At 28.2% G+C, this 23,411-nt stretch overlaps 1 protein-coding gene and 1 long non-coding RNA gene across 4 annotated transcripts in view; one reads left to right on the forward strand and one right to left on the reverse strand.

Annotated features, from left to right (window-relative positions):
* LOC107437872 (calcium-activated potassium channel slowpoke-like) overlaps window positions 1–23,411 on the reverse strand; it is a 222,539-nt gene that overhangs the window by 172,256 nt on the left and 26,872 nt on the right. The window lies entirely within an intron of this gene.
* Window positions 1–23,411, forward strand: part of LOC122269283 (uncharacterized) — a 123,857-nt gene that overhangs the window by 5,520 nt on the left and 94,926 nt on the right. Inside the window, exon 2 of the long non-coding RNA XR_011636642.2 lies at window positions 11,891–12,042. This is a non-coding gene — a long non-coding RNA (uncharacterized LOC122269283). The remainder of the gene's footprint in view (window positions 1–11,890; window positions 12,043–23,411) is intronic.

A 23,411-nucleotide genomic window follows, 5' to 3' on the forward strand; every position in this document is an offset into this window, starting at 1 on the left:
TTAGAACGAAAGTTATTCAGGGTGATATCTTTTTTTTTTGCGGACTGTACAATCATTCAACGATGATATAATTTTTCTCACCGACAGCTTTCCGTAAAAAAACAGAAGCATACTCTTTGAATGAGACAACTTTGTAGCACATGAAGGTAAAAGTACGAATACATAATTTTTCAGTTAATAGCTAGAATTAATTGCTGAAAATTGAATGCTACTTCTTTTCGAATGAAACACGCGAGAAAACTCTAATCTTTCAGTATAAAAATTAATTTTACTTGAAAGAAATTAATTTTACTTTATAAAAAAATTAATTTTAATTTTAAAAAATTAACTTAAATTTAAATGTTTTAAATTAAATTTTTAATAAAATTTAAATTGAATTGAAATGTTTAAATTTAAAAAAAAACAAATTTAAAAAAATTAATCAATAAAATTTATCAAAAACTCCAGAAAATCTCTATTTCAGCTTTAGAAATAAGTTACTAACTCTTGATTTACAATTCTTTATAAGAGGCTTTCCTTTTAACCGGGGAAAAAGAAAAATTCATTAAATCACAAAATTTTGTTAATTATTCTTTCAAAAAATGGAAGTTAATTATCTATCAAATACAAAAAAATAGATTATTACAAATTTTAATAAAAACTATTTTTTCCATTCCTTCATAGGTGGCATATTAAATACTGTGAGATAAAATTAAATTCTAGTTTGTTGACGGATTCAATAAGTGCAAACTTTTTATAGAAGCTTTATCTGAACGATTGTTGGTTTCAAATCACACAACGAGTTTTTTTTTTATCTGAGTAGGTTTCAAAATCACAAAGTTTATATTAATTTAATACTAGTGTAATAATAAAAAAGATTTATTACAACTTTAAATTTTTTTTTTTAGCTTGAATGGTGTCACTTTTGGGAAATTCTGAATTTTTCTGTTGGGAATATTCAGTACTGTAAAATATTATATAATGTTGGATTGAATTTGAAAATCAAATTCGTATTAATTGCACTAATTAAAAAATATTGATAAAAACACCTGAATACGGTAAAATTAACAGTATTTCTGGTTCGATTGAAACATCCAAAAGCCTCGATATTTTTTACCGAAGCACTTTGGCAATGAATTTAATAAAAATAACACTAAAATATGGTTTTATAATATGTGATAAAATTTGTTAATTTCATCATAGCATAAAAGCCATTTATTTGGTTAAAACTACTTCTCAGTGTTTTGTATTTTTAACTAAATGTATAGAAACTATTTTGAAAACCAGAATTTCCGGCAAACAGTTACGATAGGAGCGAAGAAAGTATCAAATAAATGGAATAAACACCGCATACTTTAGCTTTATTTCCCAAAATTTTAGCTTTTTTTAACCGGAAATGTCATTGCCACAGAGTAAGGTGATTTTTTCCCTAAATTATTTTCCCCGTAGTTTCACACAAAAAAAGAATGTGATGCAAAAAAAAAAGTAAGCAATCAAAAGGAAAGCATTTTTAACTCATCTTAAAAGGAGATAAGCAAATCAATGGAAATAAGGTAATAAAATTTGATTTTATAAAATTTAAAATAACGTATTTTTATTCAAAATGATATATTTCAGTTTAAATCTTCGTTTCCCGTTCATTTGAAACTATATGTTATTTTTTAAAGGAGCTTTAAACTTTATTATTAAACATAAAAGGTAAATAATAAAAAGAAATATTTATAATTTCGAAAGAAAAAAAACAAGTATTAAGGGTGATAAATAATTCCAAACGTTTATTTTTCACGTCGAAAAATATATGTATTAGATCACCCACATGGAAAACGTTTCCCCACTATTGGACACAGGTCATTAAAAACGACTATTTTTTGCGACTCCCCTGAGAGCAAAGAGATCGAAATCAATCCACTCAACGTCCGTAATGATCACTTACTAAGAGAGAAAATCCAAAAAGTTTTTAGGTGTTTCGGTCATTAAATTAGGGACTAATTTATAACCATTCTATCAATCAATCAATATATGGGCTATATGGGTAATTATATAGAATTCTACTGACATTTTTAAAAAAAATGTGAATACTGAACTTGGACCAAAATAATTTATATTCTTGCTCCATATTTATATAATTAGAAAAAAAGGTAGTTATTCATATTAATAAGAAATTTTTATAAATACTGAATCAAGACTAAAAACTAAACTATTTTTTGAAACTTTTTTGTTAAATTTTTGAATACGAAGTTTAGAAACATGTGTGAAATAAATTCATTTATTAAATATGAAATAGGAGGCATTGTTTCATATATTATAGTATAAGCATGTAAGTACCGTTAAATTAAGTCAGCCTGCAATTGACTTTTTTATCCTATTAAATCCTATTTTTTATCCTATTAAATCAATGAAAGGAGTTTTTTCTATCTCCAACTTAAACAACCTATTCAGTAAAAAGTGAGAAAATTTTCTACAGACTTCATACGAATAAAGAATAAGAATATTTTTGACGAGACAGCAGATTTTCAAAAATCGATATTCCTAAAAAGAGACAGATTCGTTTTGAAATTCTTCCGGGAGATCTCAGAACTAGTGCCAAATGATATGATAATCCACATGTTTTGATTTTTTTTATTATAAAATAAGCATCTGTACTCTATGAAAAATTTCGAAACCGTGTGTATTATGCATCGATAACTGAATCGTCATATGGGTTGACTTTGGAATATTTGAAATATGAGACTGGAGGATACATATTTTGCACCTGTCTTTAAATCAAAGCTTCGATCTGCTGTAGAAATAAAATAGAATGTGTTGAATATGTTTTTCTCTTGTAAAATCTTCAATATAATAATACAGTCTCGAATATTTGAAGGAAAGTTAATATATATATATATATATATATATATATATATATATATATATATATATATATATATATATATATATATATATATATATATATATATATATATATATATATATATATATATATATATATATATATATATATATATATATATATATATATATATATATATATATATATAAACAAATCAAAATCACGCCATAAAATGATTCTACTGTCCTCTATTTATGCTTGTATTTCCATATTTGTATCATGGAAAACATTTTAGGAAAATAATTTAGATAATTTTTAAAAGATGGTGGTAAGTGCAAGTATATTTATATTATCTACACACTTTATATATTACATTTAAATTGTTTTCTGTATTTTCTTGAAATCTTATTTCATATTTTTTGCTTGATATGTTTGGTTTTGCATTTTCTGCTTGCTATATTTGATTTTCGTTTCAATGTTCCAGTGCTCCTCACACTATTGTATTGATATATTTTTCTTTGTCTATATTAATGCAATATTAGAAAGCACTCTTTTTTGCGGGCATAATTGTGGGAGCTGATGACGAGATTATGCATTTTCCTTATTTTTTTTTCCGGCTATATAATTTTTCTTAAATATTTAAATATTTCTCTTTTAAAAAAATTATTTATTAATAATTTTTTTTTCATTCTCTTTAAAAATAAAACATTTTTCCTAGTCTTTTTTGCACTTTTAATTTTTTGACGGTTTTTAAAATTTTTCAAGAAATGCATAAAGAATTATTTTGTAACTTTAGAGGTGTTTAGTTCATGCGATATTTCATGCTTATAGATAAGATTTATAGCTTTCAAGAGTTTAGAAGACCTGCAATAAATTACGAAAGAAAACTAGTATTTTTGACCACCCTATGCCCGTAAATCAAGCAAAAAACTAATTAATTACTTTAGTTGTTATTTTTAATAACTGCATAAGGTTTCGTAGACCTAGAGTAAATATTTATAGAAATATGGACATTTTTATAAAAAATAAATTTTTTTCACCTGACTTTTTTTTAGCTATAACATATTCAATGGAATTAAACAAAAATTTTGGAGAGATTTAAAATACATATGTGGACAGATCCTTTATTTTGCTTACTCTTTTTACTGTGGTATGTTAAAGGATAGAATTTGCTAATAGATCTTTTTTTAACAATTCTGAATTGTACATCGCAATATGTTTTCGCGAACAATACAGAGTTTTGATATTTGTGAAAATTAAGAAGGAAAGTAATTTCCTAAAAAAAAATTAAAATATGTAAAATTATCAGCATATCAGATCCGACAGACCAATCATTGCTTAAACCGTTCTTAAAACAGCCAATCGTAGGCCAAGTAACCTTAAAATTAAGGCTCCTTAATTTAGTTGCAGATGAAACGGTTTAGGCAAAGTAGTCAGAAATAAATAAAATAAAGATACCCACATTTTAAGCTTTCTAGATTATAAAACTTATTGATTCCTTAAGATTCTCAAAAGTTTCCTGGTTTTAATCGGAAAATTCTCTGCACAAATGGTGCAAAACTGTTTTTAAAATTCATTTTGTTTGAAAGTCAATCCAAGATTACGAGCATATTTTTATTAAAAATGCTCTCCAATTAGTGGATTTTTCCCCTTTTTCCTTCTATTAATTATTTTCTTTTCCAAACAAATACCAAATGTCTGAAAAATGTACTTGTAAAAATGTACTTTTCCAAACAAATACCTATACCTTTTCCAAATGATGTATTGATTACGTACTCACCTTTTTCAAACGAAGGTGTTTAATAATCAGTTCATAGGAACTAATAACATATATTTGAGCCCTTATTGAAAAAAGAAATCTAAGCTTAAATTGAAAATAAAATTTTTTTATCAACCACTATTTTCTTCCTTTATTCACTCCCTATACCAATAATCATTCTTATTATCAGTAGACATAATGACGCAAGCCTGTAACGATATATTTTTAAAGTAAAAAACAAACTTCTTAAAAATAATATTGAACTAACTGAACGAAGACTTGAACAAGAAAGAGACTTGAAAACGAAAGGTCGTCATCGTTAATCTAACCTAATCGTTAATCTAACCTAACCTATCGTTAATCAAAGTTTAAAGATCTGAATAAAAACCATTTAGTTGTGCAATTCGTCGAAACATTTTAAGGGAAGAACACGCAAAAATGTTACTTTCTTATTTAATTTAATTATAGTTTTAACTAATATTTTCATGCAGAATATTTTTTACGGTATTTTTTCTTTGTTCCTTATTTTTATCTACCTATTTGTTTTATTAGTTTTTTAGAGATCAAAGATCTGTTATTTTATTATCACCTTCCAAACACTGCGTTTCAAATTTGATTAAAATACAAAGAAATTATTACTTATTTTTGAACAGCAAGACTTATTTTTTGTGAATTATCGCACTCAGTATTCAGTGATAATTCTTGTAAAGCGTCATTCTTTTATATATTAAAAAGTTAAATTTTGACAAATAATATCAGATACGAAATAATATAATTCTATGATTTTTTTTGTTTAATGCTTGCATACTTTTTATTCTGAGTTTATTGAATAAAGTTCAGGAATAGAGAAAGATTTAAATCTCCGTAGAGCAACGTGAATTATTGATTTGAAGGCTGCTTTGAAATATGAATTCTGACGTATATTAAGATAAAGAATTCTTTGAGCTTATTATTGGGTAACATGCATTGAAAGAATGAATTTCTGAATTTAATATGCCACTTTACATAAATTTTCCTAGCGTAGGAGGTAATAAATTAAAATGAATATTAACTTGCTTACAAATTGAGTTAGAATAAGAATTTGTCTTATGTTTGATGATATGAAAATATTTTAAATAATCAAAAAGCGTCAGTTTTTAAATCTAATTATCTTTTTTGTAATGTCAATCACTTGAAATAATATTTTCAAAATCCCCATACTTACATATCAAATTAGGTATTTATGTTAGTTGATATTTTAAATAAAATGAGTTTTAGTTAATTTTCAAGAAACTTAAATGTAAGGAAATTAAAAAAATCCTGAAGATGACGGCAAAAATATTTTTTAATTCAGAAGCACAGAAGACGTTTTGAATATGGAGATGAGATTTGTAAAACAACTGACAGAAAATAGTTTTAAAGACATAGGTAAAGTATACATATATACGAGTATATATATATTTTTTCTTGTTGAATAGGTCATCTAACTCAGATTTTGATAATTAAAAATTAAATATATGAATTTACTGTAAATTTGGAAGCAGAAAATAATAAATAAACGTTTCAAGTCCAAATTATTAATTTAGCAATATAAAATATTTGCTATGAAAACTTAAAATCAAATGAAATCAAACTGTTTTTTTTTTAAATTATTGAATGTATTATCATTATTCAGGTATATTTAATTCTTAATGCTTATTTGGAGCTTAATATGTAGTGTATATTTTATATGAAAAGCTTAAGGCAACAGTAAAAAGCTATAATTTTTCCAAATATAGCATTTTTTCTTAATCTATTCTTCAGAATAGTTTCTAGATTGGTAATTAGCATGTTTTTTACTCTTGTGGTAAATGTTACTTAAAATACAAAATCATTTTATTTTCTACATTGAAATCGTGCTATTTTCACCAAAAACGTTCATTAAACAAAACAAAATGAATTGTGGCTTATCATTGTATTGCCCCTAGTCTTTCATATTTAACTTACATTCAGTGTAAATTTATTACAATATCAGGCCAAAAGTATCCGGATATGCATTGGTGTTGATTCTGAGGTCTACGAGTCAATGTGATGAATTTTCCCTTTTATTTATCGATGATAACCTGCACATGAATAGGTAGATTTTCCTCTAATTTTCCATAGGTGGAGCCACAGATTTCCGGGCGTTCATCTAGAATACTGGCTGCAAGGAAGATTGATTTGACTTGTTACCAAATTTGCAGTATAATCGTTCAAAATGTGTTCTATGAGATCTAGTTCAAGGCTCTGAGAAGTTCTGTCTAGTTTTTGAACAACTATTTCAGTTAACAATGGATGCGCAAGTTTCAATGTGGGAATGGACCAGTTATTTTGCTGGAAGAGAAGTGGGTTTTCTAGAAAAATTGCTGTTCGGTAGGAAGGGCGACATTTTCCCAGAATGTTTACATCTCAGAAATCATGTTTTCAATCACAGGAACTAAGGAACTCAGGCCAAACCAGGAAGAAAAGGAGAAAGAAACAAGCACCCACACACACGGCACCCATTGTGTTGGCTAGATCACTTCTTTGCATAGATTACCGGGTAGTTCTGTCCAGACTGTGTATTTATAAATTAAAAAACGCTTTAAAAATTTTGTACGTAAATAAACTTAACTCTATATAAATACTTTCAATTACATGCACTATTAGAAATTTCATTCTAACTTTCGGTAAAATGATCAGCAGCGGTCTATCCTTCTAATTAACAGTAAGATTTACGGTAAAAAACATTTTTTTTATTTTAAAATTGTTTACAGTTCTGAAACCGTTTTTGGTTTTAAAAATGTTGGCTGAAACTATTATGGTTAAAAAAACATAAAAATATCCGTCAGACTCATAAAAACATAATAATAAATATTGTAAAAAAAACATAAAAATCTCTGTCAGCTAATTTGTCAGTCATGAGACTGACGAAGTAGCCCTCTCGGATAAAATATGTACCCAGCTGTAAGGAACTAAGTGACTTCATTTGGTGGATCTAGTTGGTGCGATAAAATTCTGGTTGTTTAACCGTATGAGGTGAAGGAAGTTAATAAACGGTTTTTCGCACAGCTAACAGTTTGAATACCATCTTATTTATGGTTATTTGGCCGTTTTGCTTTAATCAGTTAAAATAGCAATTTAAAAAAGTGTTATTTAAAAAAGTGTTTTCCCTAAACTTTTTTACAGTGCACTATAAACTCTAAATGTGAAGAAAACTCATATCAACTGCTATTTTAATTACCTATTATTTTAAATTTAACACCATAATTTAAATCTAGCACACAAGTAAGACTCTGTGCAATGACCAAGAGAAGCCTTTTGGTGAGTCGAACATCCAGGAAAAAGTTTGTTGAATGAGCGATAAGAACTGTTGCCAAATGATACGTTCAAAAAAGAAGGAAAAAAAAGGAGATTCGTTTGGCCTTTTTCCAGGTGAGGGGTAAGTAACGCAACAAGAGGAAAATAGAGGTTAAAACAAAACGAAAAATAATAATAATAAAATAAAAATCTCAGATGAAAAGTCAATGGTCGCTCAGGGAAGAACGAATGCAACAGCTTAAGGCTGTTGCTATTTAAATATAATAAGCGCACCTTTGGGGAAAATAAAAACCTTTGGGCAACCCATCAAAATATCACTATGACAATTTATTTTCAGTTAAGTTTTTAAGAGCCACTTTTCTTTCTAAAAAAGGAGTTAATTATTAATTTGTGAGCAATTTGTGTAACAAAAGAAAGGAATGGTGGATTTTTTTCTGAGGTTCATAATTTAAGTTTGTAGTGCTTAAAATGAAAATAAAATATTTTTATGGATGGTGTGTGAGATCAAGGAATGTATTTTAGAATATTAAATGTCTGAATAGAGGTAAATGATTACGTTTTAATAATAAAAATATAGGGAACTTTTCAAAATTTTTTTTACATTTACTTACAAAATTCAACTAGATGTATATGATTTGTTATGCTATAGTTGTTTCAAAACAGTGCATAAATATTTCCGAAATGAGTTTACTGCATTGCAAAATAAGAAAGCAACAAACTTGTATACTTGTATAAGTTGGTTGGTTGGAATTCAAATTACATGGTTACTAATTATACAGCGCAATGTAATGTAAGTTTAGATTTGATTGACCTCGATAGAAAAAATGAAAAAGAGAACTATATAATAAAACACAAGTTACCGTAGATGTAAAAAAAACTGCAACTCAAATCACTCTATAAGTAGGCAATGTTGTTACAAAGCGCTTAAATTATGCATGATTGCAAGGATGAAAAGGCATAAAGAAACAATTTCAAAGGTGAAAAAGGTCAAAAGTATGTATCAGCTTGCTGCAGATGGCTTGAAGAGCTGTAACGGCTCTGTAGTTAAGGCACTTAACTAACCTTGTTAAAAACAGGGTTTCGATCCCCACTAGCAGCTTGAAGCCAACCCAACTTCTGATTGATGGGTACCAGCTTGTATTTGAAATAAAGGTGACCTGCGCACAATGTTGACCACATTGACACAATCAGGTCATCGGTCACGAAATTATTGACCTTAAAATTCATGAACCCCTGGCCCACAACGGGCTGTTGTGAGAAAGTTTTTTTTTCATGGAGCACTTGAACTATTTCGAAAAATGTAAAAGAGTATGTTTTTCTGATGAGTACAAATTCGAGTTTTTCGGAAATGATTGCAGGAAGTAAGTTTGATGTCCAAATGGAATTAGAAATAATTTTATCTATAAATTCCTACTGACAAACAGGGTGGAAGCAATGTTATGGTTTTGGTTATCTTTCATACCTACAACTCAGAGCATTTGCGCAGATTATTGGTATTATGGATTGTTTATAGTATCGGTATATTTACTAAACAATCTTCTGGAATATGCAAACCGAGTGATGCTACAAAATAGGATATTTCAGTACTCAAAGACCCGAATCTCAATTCAAAACTTGTAAATGAATAGTTTACACATGAACAATATTGATGTTTTACAGTGGCCAAGACTATCTTCGGAACTTAATCCCCTCTATCCCTCTATGGAAAGAGGTAAAACGAAGCTCAGCACAATTCGAGTAAACTTATTATTCAAGGTGTTCACCGAGAACGGATTTAAATTGTTGATGTTAACATCAATAACCTTACTCAGTCTTTATTCTTATGTGTTGCTGTTCTTGCTACTAAGTATGAACAGTATTATATCATTCTTCAGTTGTTATATTAACGTTTCAATTTATTTAAGAAAAATAATTAAATTGAAATTTCAATTTAGACGTAAACTATGGCCCACAAAATTTTTTTTTAAATTTTTTTAAATTTTATTTTTAGTTCTTATAGTTTTTTTTAGTTTCTATAATTTCTTAGTTGTTTTGAGTTTTTATGTTTATAAATCTTTGTATACACAATAACTAAGAAATAATGTACACTTATTTGAATTTGGTTATAGTAACATTTAAATAGCCACACTGACCATCGTATTTTTGCATTTCTCAGTGATCATTCTGATTGTCTCTGAGATAGTTGCCTCGTGAGTCTTAAGATTTAAATTTCTAAATCTAGATATAATTTAGGTAACCTCTTTTTGAGCGTACTCAGAAAGATACTTTCCAACGCTATAAGTAAACAGTTGACTTGAAAAGTAAAGACTTGAACAAAAGATATTAAATTTTCTTAAAGATAATATTTTTACATGCGTTTTGCGGGCATAATAACGTAAATAAATTGCTTTTGATGAAAGAAATATCGAATAACTAAAGTTAAAACGGTTCGTACTTTGTACAGGTATGTAAAACAAGCTTCTTTTTAAAAAAGTACGCGGTCTAAAAATATAAATACTTTTGATGTAAGGAATATAAGAGTAGAGAAATTAGTCGTTAAAAACTGTTAAATGTGCCAGAACTTCTTACAATACGCATTAAAAGAATTTTTTTAAAGAGAGATCACAGATTTATTCCTAAGAGAAAACGGCGGTAGTATGGTAAAAATATGTAATACATAGCAAAATTGCATTTGCCTATTGAACTACATGGCAATTTATGCAAGAATATTTCACTGCGACAATCACTTGAGTATTTTTTTCCTGGTGATTCGGTATTTTTTCTAGTAAAGTATATTGAAAGGAATCAATTAGATTTTTCTTTAGGTCATTTAACCATACATGAATGGGGGCTCTTTTTGTAACCCTCCAAATCTCCATTACAATCAGGGAGGTGTCTCTCCACCTGTTTAAATGGCGAACAAGAGTATACATTTTTCAACGACCCCTACACATCGATTAGCATCGATTTCTTCTTCCATCTCCCCCCCCTCTCTCTCCCATCCTTTTGCTCCTCTTCCCAGAAAGAAGTGTTGCTTCTTTGTTGGTTGCCTTGCCTTGACTCAAGACCCTACTTTGTTTTGGATTTATCTCCAGGAATGTAGGGAGAGAAGGGGGTGCTTCCATCTCTTTTTAGTCCCAGGGGTACCTTTTTTTTGTCCCCCTTTAGTTTCGATTTCTTAAAATCTAAGTTAAATGTATCCCTAGCTCTGATTTTTCAACTAGAAAACTGGAGAAGTAGATTATCAAGCTCATTTATATTGTCTATTTAAAGCTGCAGGAAACTGAAGCATTTTGTGTGTCTGATCAAGTGCTGTATGTATTGTTTCGGTACTATATATATATATATATATATATATAATAAATAAATAAATACAAGAAAACACGACGAAAGTTAAGAAAAACAATAAGTTTCATTTATTGCGCTTAAATATTACATATACATATAGATTACATATATATATATATATATATATATATATATATATATATATATATATATATATATATATATATATATATATATATATATATATATATATATATATATATATATATATATATATATATATATATATATATATATATATATATATATATATGTGTGTGTGTGTGTGTGTGTGTGTGAAATTTTTGTTAATAGTTATTGTTGCATCGATTGTACTTTTTTCTGCCAGGAAGCTTGTCCATCCTTGGTTCTGGTTGCTCATACCCATTAATTGTTTCTGCAGCTCTGATACTACAGCCATAAAACTGAGCAAATAGATTCTTAAGCTCATTAAATTGGTTTGTATGGATGGAAAACTAAAGTATTTTGTGTGTCTGATTAAATGCTACTTATATTTTCTGATACTTGCTGATAAGATTTTTTTTTGCGTTTTTTTTAATTTATTACTATTGTTGTAAAGAAGGTATTTTTTGGTTAGGTAGAATACTTTTCTTCGGTTTTGATTGTTCAAAACTATTTAATACATTTCTAGCTCTAATTTTGCAGTTGGAAAACTAAAGAAATAATCTCTAAAGCTTAATATTACTCTTTGTTTGCAGTTTCGTTTTGGCCTTTTTGGAAAAAATAGTAGAAAAGAGAAGTGATGAAAGACCCAGAAAACGAAAAAGAGTGAGGGAGTTGAGTGAAATGAAAAAAATAAAAAAAGAGCTATAAAAAGGAAATTGATATTTGAAACATTTTGAGACTTGAGGTAAGGGATACCAAGGTCTTTCATGAGCTGTAGTGCCAAGGAGTGAGTGAGTGAGTTGTTGGAAAATTGAAATATTTTATATGTTTGATCAAATGCTACTCATATTATTCAGATAATTGATGAAAGACTTATTTGGAGATAAGTTATTTATTATCATAGTAATGATAGGAAATAATGTGTCATTAGAATATTAAATTTTTAATCACTAACTGATTTTAATTATTATTTATTGATAGATTTTGTTAAGATTCAATTTCATGCAGAAATAAATAACTTCATTTATTTCTCAGATTCAAATTTAAGCGCAGGTTGATAAAATTTTTGTAATGTCTATGTTTGATTATCTTCAAATCCCTTTCTATAACTTTCTGTTTCATGAAAACAATCGGTGTTTTTCAATATATTTAAAAAGATATGTTTTTTTTTATAAATTTTTATTGCAATTTAAAATTAATGAATAAACATTGCTAAAACAAAAAATAAAATAAAATATAATGTTTGTGTACTTTTTTAAGCATGGTTAAGAAAGCAAATTTTTATAACTGATATTTTTATTTTATACATTAATACCATAAACAGAAAAATGCTGAATGATCTGAAAAAAACTGTCTTTAAAACATAATTTGAAAATATATAATTATATATGTATAAGATAAAAAAAAGACCTGTTTTATTACTAATCTTAATTAATATTTAAAAAAAAAACGTTTTTATCACAAAATTGAGCTTATATACATTCAGCTATGAGAGAAATAATAATTCTTTGCACTAAAACCTTTTATCAAAATAAATTTGGAAAAAAATATTATGAATTCTAAAACATTGTAGCATTGTTCAACTGTTATAATGAATCCATAGAATCATGAATGTTGTTGTATGAAAAACTGTATTACAATGCTATATTTCTATTCTAATTATTTTTATTTAAATTATACAAAATTAACACATCTACAAAGTGCTTCTTAATCAGTTCCTTAATCAACCCCTTGATCATGCGACCAATAACATCCATTTGCCCTTGCTCTTAATTTTCTTATTTTATTACAATGAATCAATTGTTAAAAATAATTAAAAAAATAAATCGCTTTTTGTTTTAAATAATAAATGAGTATTCTTCATTTAGGCACTATAAATATTTACAAATGTGTCGTATGACGCTTTTACAGTTAAAATAACTAAAAGTTAAAAAGTTTGTACAAAACTTTTAAAAACTTGAAAATCATTACTTTTGGAAACTTAGTTTTATGCATTATTGATTAGCGCAGAAAATTTACGATTCCATGCGAATAAGGGTGTCTTAAATAGGTTTTGTTTTCTCGAAACAAATTAAAAATTCATTCAATGGCTTTTCAAGACACAAATAATGATAGGAACATATGTTACTTAAGATTTTAGTCGTGCTTTCTTTCTTAACTTTTAAAACCGGATAAACGATATTAACAATTTATTCTCTCGTTTAAAAAATTTATGTCAAAGTTACCTGCATTTATGAGGGTTCGTAATTATAAAGAGTAAGGAATATATCATTAGGTATATTGTCGGATGAAGTTATAATTGAAACAAACTTTAGACTTCTCCAAAGTTTTAATGATCTTCTTTAAGGATAGACATTCATTAAAGCTATTTGTTTAAATGCTTTTAGAAGTAAATTATCACAGTATATATGAACGTTATGTCCTCATTTAAACAGAAATAAAATCTTCTTTAATAATTATAAGTACTTTATGTTCGATAATATTAAAGATAAAATGGTTCAGAAGTCAAAATATAATGTTACTACTTATTGGTTTTTCTGTAAAAAAAAATAAATAAATAAAATTTCAGTTATTTAAAAGATACTTTAATGAACATCAAGAATTTTCCAAAACAACAAACTTATATGTTAATTGAGGTAACAGAATCTGATTATTTTTCAAAATGTGTTGTTATTTCGCATGAAGGTGTGGTTATCCTTATTTTTCTACTTCAGTAAGAGATGTTTGAGGGGTGAAATTGCTTGCAAAAATGATTACCGAAAGTTTTTTTTTAAAAGGAAATTTTTGTTGAATTTCTAGATAATTAAAAATTAATATTTTTTTATTGATTATAGATACTTTATTAAATATTGATTACTTTAACTTTAGCGATTATACCATAGTTGCACACCATGGTTTCTACAGTGCAAAGGGTAGCAATACGGAAAACATGGTCCCAATATTTTCACTAGGAGATCTGTAATTTTATATTACACTTTTTGATTATTTCACTATATCTTAAAAACATAGAAACATACAGAATGTATTTCATGATATGTCTCTGTGAAGGCCATTATATAGAGCTTCCTATGTTACCCTAGAGTGGTGTGTATAGTCATGGTGGTTAAAGCATACTAATACGTTCCCAAAGGTCCTAGATTTGAATTCTATGGGCAGCGAACGAATATCTCTTACGCATCATGTTACCCAGGAGTGGCGTGTATAATTATGGTGGTTAAAGCATCCTAATACGTTCCCAGAGGTCCTAGATTTGAATCCTATGTGCAGCGAACGAATATCTCTCACTCATTGCTCCCTTCTTAACTTTATTCGTTTTCCTAAAAATGAGCATATGCTGTTTCAGTTTTGTACTCACGGGATTTTCAAATGCGACAATTATTTGTTTTGGAGCCATTTTGATACATTTTGGCTCAATTTTGTAAAACCCTTTTTTACAGTGAATTTATTGTATGGTAGTTCTCCCACTTTTAAGCAATCATGACATTTGTTTTAATTTATTGCTTTAATTTATTAATCGAAAAATTCACGTAATCAGATAAAAAACACAGAAAAACAAAAATATAAAAGCAAATTTTTTTTAATAATTATTAATTTTAGTATATGCTTTTTAGAAAAATGGGATTTATATTCTTCTATATAAGGTTCCATTATATATTATATTTCGTTTTTGAATTCAATTCTGAGTAGGAAATTTTGCCCTTCACAAGGCCCTTTGCCCTTGAAATGGCTGATGTATTATGTTTCTGAAAGTGAAAAATAGAAATTCTTTGAATAAATATAAATTGAGACGGAAAACGTAAGACGATAAAAGCTTTCACCGAGTATTGAATGCCATAGGATTTAAAGTTTGTGCTTGATCCTACTTTTACTATAAAGATACCAGTCAATAACAGTACCACATTTTCATAAAAAAACTATCGTTTCATTTTTTTTTCTGTTTTAGGTTCTTTTTAGCTGCATATTTGAGATTTAAAAACGGTATTCACAGTAAAACATGAATATAAAAAATCTTAGATAGTTTACGAGACCTTTTTAATGTATCTATTTTATCATTTATAATTTGCATAATTGATTCCCTAAACATTTTAATTCGAAAGTTAAAACAGTAGTATAATTAAAAACTTGAAAACAGAATATTCATTTATATATTCCGTTTAAAAATATTGGCACTTAAAGTTATTTTGTTGCATTTTTTGTTATAAAGATATAAAAATATTTAAAATTAAATTTGTCATTATTTCATATGAAGTTCTCTTCGATAATTTATGAGATTAAAAATTTTAAACTTAAAAATACTTGCAAGAGTGAATTTTGGAGAAAAAGGTATTAAGTAATTGAACTTAAATTGAAGGTTTTATATATTTATATAAATTTTTTTAATTTTCATGTGTCTTTTAAATTAGTTAAGGGTGAAAAAATAAATGCCATTTTAAATTTAAATTTAATGCTGATTTTAAATTCCTAGCGAGTTTAGAAATTACTTTTATTAAAATGCCAAATATTTCAACTAAATCTTCGTTACATATTTCATTATGTATGCAAAATTAAATTAGCAGACGACTTTCATTAAAAAAAACATTGCTTGAGGTTTATTAAAATCCCCTATGTAAGATTTACATTACTTAATAAAAATAAGTTTGAAATAGTTTAGTTACTTTATGAAATATTTATGTACATTATAAAGAAGAAAAATTATTCTATGAATTCATTTTGATTATCATGGTTACCAAAGATTTTAACTTAAAATCCTAATCTTAAAAGAGTTTTTCTTTTACTAATTATAAGTGTTATAATAAGCTGCGATGACTTAAAGGTTAAGGGAATAAGCTTTCACCACACTCTCAGAAATCAAACTCTCGCTTTCGACAATTCAGCAATCTTTGAGCTATATTTCGTTTGCTTTGAGAATAATTTTGTCACGAAATTACGAAATTACGTGACGAAGCACTGACTCTAATATGAATGACAAAAGTGTTTCCTCAACTCGAAACCTCATCGCAGTGCCATGGTAAAAATTTGTCATTGAATGACGAAACTGGAATGAAAACTAGACTATTGAAAATAATGTGATATAGTTAGCCAACTGAACTGTATGGTGGTTAAGGAGTTGGACTCTCATCAGGAAGAGTCAGAGATCGAATGCCGCTTCGGGCATGGGTATAATAGGTTTCTCTGTTCTATCTGCCCTCCTTGTGTTGTCAGAGTAACATTGATCCGCCTATATGGAGCCCACTATAAAATGATAGTCAGGAAAGTAAGGCATTTTAGGCACTACAAGTTTTTTTTTTTAAAGAAAAAACAAGAAATAGAATGACGAAATATTTCCGCAATTTTGATGAAATTCAATTACTTATATGTTTATTTTGTAACTTAGATACAATACGATGCTTTTTTAGTAACTTTGACGAAAAAATTTTCAGAGCATATACCGATTAACCGGTTATACCGGTACATATACCGGTTTTGTCAAAAACGAAGAAAGTTTCGTGATACTTGAGAATGCACTTTTATAGTGTTTACGACTGAGGCTCATTTCTCAGTGGCTGCTTGATGCCCACCTAGCTGCAGATAGATGGGCACCAGATTTCCAGGGAAGTAAATGCGGCTTGTGCGTCAATGCTGACCACATTGAAAGTATTCTTGGTCACGACATTGAGTAACATTAACCTAAATGATATCACTTGCTCACAACGGACTGATGCGATAATGCATTTTGTTAAGTGGACTTAGTTATTGAGTCAATAACTTTATTACCTGAATGTGAAAATAATGGTACATTTATTTCCATTTATTCTTTTATTTATTCCAATATTCCTTTTTTTTGCTTCTAAAAACACTATAAAAATAAGGACATGCTTACGTGTTCAGATAAAAAGGGAATAAACTTTATAGTTGTCATTTTTGTGTTTCACAAACTAAGGCTTAAAAAATAATTTGGTAAATATTTCAATTTGTCACCATATCTCAAAAAAAAAAACCTTCCCTACTGAGCTATATCTCATAAGTCTTGATTATCAGTGCGATGATTTATGGTTTGGGGGAAATAACGCCAAGATTTCTCTAATACATTAATTCATCAAGTTAATCTTCGCTTGTCAAACAGTTGCTTGTGTAATGAATAATAATAAAGAATACATGGAATTCATACAAATATTACACATTAGAAGTGAAACTGCCTCTAAGGGGAGTGATAAAATTATTATATTATATTGAGATTAAAAAAAATTGATTTTAAATGAGATATGACGTTTTTAAACATGGTTTAATTCAAAAGTTTCCTAATAATGACAAAACAGTATTGGTGAAAAGACGACCCACGAGAAAAGAGTATTTTTCATTAAAAAAATTTTTATACAAAACTTTTGCTTCTTTGTCTTAAATAAAGAGGAAAATTCAAATCATAAGTTTATTTATTGCAAAGTGAAATATTTAAATCATATGAGTATGAATTCACCTTTACGCGTTTTGGATGCTTTCAAAACTCTATTTATCTGAATAGTAACTATATATTTTATGAAATCATGATGATTACGAGAACAAGAAATGTGCGTAATTTTTTTTAATAATTTAAAAAAATGAAACTTTAAATCTTGGCCCAGATAAAGACACCAGTCTCACTTTTATCTGCTTCTTTGACGCTCTGATTACAAGAGAAAAAATATTATATATATATATATATATATGTAATACAAAAATTAAATACTTTTGTATTAATAAAAGAATTAAAACTCTTTCGTTTTCATAAAATGTCTTTGTTAAAGAATAAGCGTAGAGAGATTCTATTTTGGAAATTCAAGGCTGAAAACATACCATTGAAATATGAATAGATTTATATTTCAAAGGAAGAGCTATTTTTAGAATCGTTCCACTTTCACTTCCATATAAGGAAGCAGTAAATGATTGTCCTTAATGCGTAAGGTTACAAGGAATGTACGAAGTATGTCTTTTTAAATCAAATCTGTGTTGGTATTAAACGTAAGAACGCTAGTTTCGCGTGTCCTTTTCATCATGATTTGATCCTGATAAGCTGTTCCGGAATTGTCCGGAGTCTTGTCCACTCCCCCTTCTTTGCAGGAGTGGGGAACTGTTATCAATACCAGCCTACCTTTAAATAAACCTGTTTAGAACGTCTGATGGCTTACGACTGCATTATTTCAAGCTAAATACAACACTGATAACAGGGTTGTAGCCCTGTTATTACAAGCGACAGGATTATTAGAAGCCGGCAGGATAAATACTTGCGGAGGAAGTTTACCCATTTTTATCTCGCAGAAACTAAGCGTAACGGAGGCTGACTGCTTCGTGGAAATTTTCCTTCCCAATTCCATCCCCCCCCCCAAAAAAAATATATATAATAATATAAATATATATATATATATATATATATATATATATATATATATACAGGGTGTCTCAGTTAAGCGCTTCAGAACTTCTAAGAGGGGTAGGGGGCATCCTGACGACTCGAAATCATATAGCAATGTGGGGTCGGAAATGCTTTCCTGAAGCAGTGACGTACACAGAAGCAGCATAAAGAAAAGAGACCGTAAGTGAAAAATCGCTATAATAATACATTGAAAAAATTATATGGCTTCCTCGGTCACCCGACCTATCATGTCTTGATTTCTGGAGTCATATGAAAACACTGGTTTATGACAACCCTGTTGATAATGATGGTTGCAAAAATCACAGTAGTTGCCTGCGAGATATGCCTGGAGTATTGCAGAATGTTCGAATGTCCATGCGCCGGAGATGTGGGGTGTACATTGTAGTCGGCGGCAGAAACTTCGAACACTTACTTTGGCCCATGTACCATATAATTTTTTCAATGCATTATTATAGCGATTTTTCACTTACGGTCTCTTTTCTTTATGCTGCTTCTGTGTACGTCACCGCTTCAGGAAAGCATTTCCGACCCAACATTGCTATATGATTTCGAGTCGTCAAGATGCCCCCTACCCCTCTTAGAAGTTCTGAAACGCTTAACTGAGACACCCTGTATATATATATATATATATATATATATATATATATATATATATATATATATATATATATATATATATATATATATATATATATATATATATATATATATATATATATATATATATATATATATATATATATATATATATATATATATATATATATATATATATATATATATATATATATATATATATATATATATATATATATATATATATATATATATATATATTTTCGAAAAATTAATCGCAAATATCTTTTTTTATTAAGTTGTAAAGCTATCTCTAGCTGAACTAATTGTTAGAATTTTTTCTCAACCATCTCGAATAAATTTAATTTAAAGACAATTCTCACACATTTCTTTAAGCATAAAAGAGTCTTATGAGATAGTTTGCTTAAAATAAAACTGAAAGAGCGAAGATAAAAGATATAAAAAGTTTTAGTAGACAATGCAAACATAATATATGAAATAATAAAAAAGTTAGTCTAAAACTTACAAAAGAAAATAGAAGTATGGACGAAATCTGAAAGTTAAGTCAGAAAGAGCAGTCTTCTTTACTTTGTAAAATAAAAAAGTAACATGATATGTTTTAAGATTATTATCTTGCTTTAAACAAAGGAACGAATAAGAGAATATTAGAATTTATCCACTTTATTTAAGACTTAATATTTCTAGAAACAATTTTTGTTATATAATATACTTAAGAACTTCCCTGAATTTTTCTATTTATTTTCAAAGGAAAATATATTTCCTTAAAATTATATAGTATTGAATTTTGAAATAATAATACTTAAATTAAATAAATTTCAACTGAATTAGTTAAGATTTTATCTAAAGAAGTTCTGTCAGATACAAAATACGTGAGCGTTCCTTTTTTAATATGATGGCATTTTTAAATAAATTTTTTCTAAATAAATTTTCTGAAGTTTCTTTTATTCAATTCATATAATTTACAAAAAAATTTTCTTATTAGGAAATACTATTGTTTTACAAAATGCTATGCTTTTGTTAAGTGCAATTTTATTATTTATTATTTTCTATTATCACAAATAAAAATCAGTTTTGTTATATGTTATTCATAACATATTTTGTATATATATGTTCCGATGAATGACCGAAATAGGTGGTTGTTGACTTTCACCGGTGAATTTGGAGAAACACCAAAAACGTAGGTGAAAGATCGAATATTTCATTACATTCTTGTACATTCGGACCCTCACCGGCGTATGTCAACAATCACATAGTCGCTTTGGTGAATGTCCGAAATATTTGTTATATCCAATTTTATATTAATTTATTCGTTGATATTATTATATTTATTTGATATATTTTTATTTATTGTATATTTTAATACTTACTGACGATAGATTAGACATCAGTGTAGGGTATACCGAGCCAGTTAAGGTTAAGTGCCACTGCCCGGTATACATTTTTGCCCGGTGTACCCTACACTGATGTTTTTTTAAGGTTAAGTGCCACTGCCCGGTATACCCTACACTGACGTTTTTTTAAGGTCAAGGGCCATTGCCCGGTATATATTTGCCCGATACTTGGTGTACTGAGCAAATGTATACCGGGCAAATGTAAATGTATGGCCCGATACTCCAAACACTGATGTTTCTTCCGATCTATCGTCAGTAAGTATTAAAATATCGAATAAATGTAATTATATCCACGAATAAATTTATATCAAATCGAATGCAACAAATATTTCGGACATTCACCAAAGCGACTATGTGATTGTTGACATTCACCGGTGAAAGTCAGAAGTAAGGGTTTTTAGCAAATATTTCGGACATACACCAAACGACTAGGTGATTGTTGACATTCACCAGATTTCGGTCATTCACCGTAACATACATACATATATATATATATATATATATATATATATATATATATATATATATATATATATATATATATATATATATATATATATATATATATATATATATATATATATATATATATATATATATATATATATATATATATATATATATATATATATATATATATATATATATATATATATATATATATGTTACGGTGATTAAGGGATTCCAGCCCATGATACAACTACCATTGAGGAAATTAACATCATTGTTGTGGACGGTGTGAATCGGAAGCAGAATTCGTATCGTCCAGTCATTGCTGGGAATCGAACATTTCATTTTGCATACTGTACTTAAAATACTTACGAAAAGGTAACATTAAAAAACAAACTAAGAAACAGGCCCCCCACACGCAAGCAGGTACCCCATTCACAGAAACATTTTGGAACCCTATAACTTGTTATACTGTTTAAAATCATACTATTTAAAATCGAACTAAAAAAACTTCACTTACATAAAATAAAGCCTTTTTAAATAATTTTAAGAAACTTAAACGCAATTTTATTACTTTAGAAACTCAATGCACGTTAAATAAAGCATTTTTATACTATGTATTACTTAAAAAATTTCAGATGCTAACCCGTTGCATTCCTCAAATATTAAAATAATTTTCAAAACCATGAAGGTAGCTAAAATAACTGAATTTTAAAAAAGAATGTTATAAAAAATTAAAAATTTTAAGCGGTATGAATTACTTTGTCAAACTATTAAAGTTATTAAAATATCTTTCAAAGCACATCAGACGTTAACCAGTTTAAAATTCGCTGTCCCATAGTGCTATGTAATTCTAAACTATTTCAATTATTACTTTACTTAATTAATTATAAATACTAGGCAGAGTTGGTGGTGGTCAAGCATATTTAGAAACCTAATGACTTAAGGAGCTAGGTACCTAAAAACTTCTAGGTAGAAAAATAGATTTTGGTTGACTTTTTAAATTTTCCTTGTGATAATCTACTCAAATTATTGGTTGTGTTGTTGACGTATGCCTGTTTAGGCAGAGGGGGTGCGATTGGTCGTGTCTTTCAGTGGTGCCATCTATGGTCAAAAATTCGACTTCTGCCACACCATACGTCGCACCAGTTTATAGGGTGGACCCATTCATACATCCATTCAATCATCCCCAAATCGTAATTTTGACCTGAATCAGAGAACGATCGTTCTCCAATCCAGTACCCCCAGAGGTATTGATTTGTTATAGGAACATGGAGGACTTTTGCGACTCGACAGATTTTACGTGCATCAGTCACTTTACTACACGGTGAGTCTTCGACCGGCGTGGGGTTCGAACCCACGAACTCTCGGACATGGGCCCAGTGCCCTACCGACCAGGCTATCCCGGCCTTAAAAAATTATTGATGTTTGCATGATAATCAATAATTATTTGTAGATAAAAAAAAAGAAAATGCTCACTTTTTACACGAGAATATATTCATTTTAAAGATGTATAATGCAATGTTGTTTATTCTTAGTTTTTTTTAATATAATTTATAAAAAGTCAAATTCTAAAGGGCCCCCGGAGTGCTTGGGGTCCCCGGACACAGCCCGGGTGCGCCCTTGCGTAAAGGCAGTGCAAGAAATTTAAAATTCGATTGCAAATTAATAGTTAATTTCGTTCTTGTCGAATGTTTGGGTGGTTAGAATAATTTTTTAATTATAATAATAAATACAATAGTTAAAATTTAAAATTTTTTAAAGTTCAGATAGAATTGTTAAACAACACATTTCGCGTGATTTTAAAAACTCCACGCCTTAAAAAAACATGTTATTCATAACATATTTTGTTTAACAGTAAATTTCTTAAAGATAAGGCGTTGGTTATAGTCTCTTCTACAACAGTTGAAATAAAGTATATTATTTTCTAAGCTTTAATACTGGAGATTATAAAACAGTATGTGAATCGACTTTTAAGCTTTACTCTGTTGAAATACAAACGATGAGTTAAACTCACAGTGAAAAGGAATAAAAAAAAATAATTTTATGAAAGGTGATTTTACGAAGGTATAAAATAATAACTAGTACATGAATAATTGAAGATCGTGACCCACATCATAAAATGTTGGTGTCCAAAATTCTTCTAAATGAAGGCTGGAAGTCATAACTGTCTCCTATACATAGAGGATAGGAGTGAATAAAATTTTTCTCCCTCCCATAAAACTGGCTTATCGTTTTATTGCATCTGGCATTTGTTGTTTGTGGATAAACTCCCCTGAGCTTCGTAAA

The sequence above is a fragment of the Parasteatoda tepidariorum genome, chromosome 1, assembly GCF_982258835.1.
Source record: "Parasteatoda tepidariorum strain Cologne lab strain chromosome 1, Ptep-v5.0, whole genome shotgun sequence".
In the NCBI taxonomy this organism is placed as follows: domain Eukaryota; kingdom Metazoa; phylum Arthropoda; class Arachnida; order Araneae; family Theridiidae; genus Parasteatoda; species Parasteatoda tepidariorum.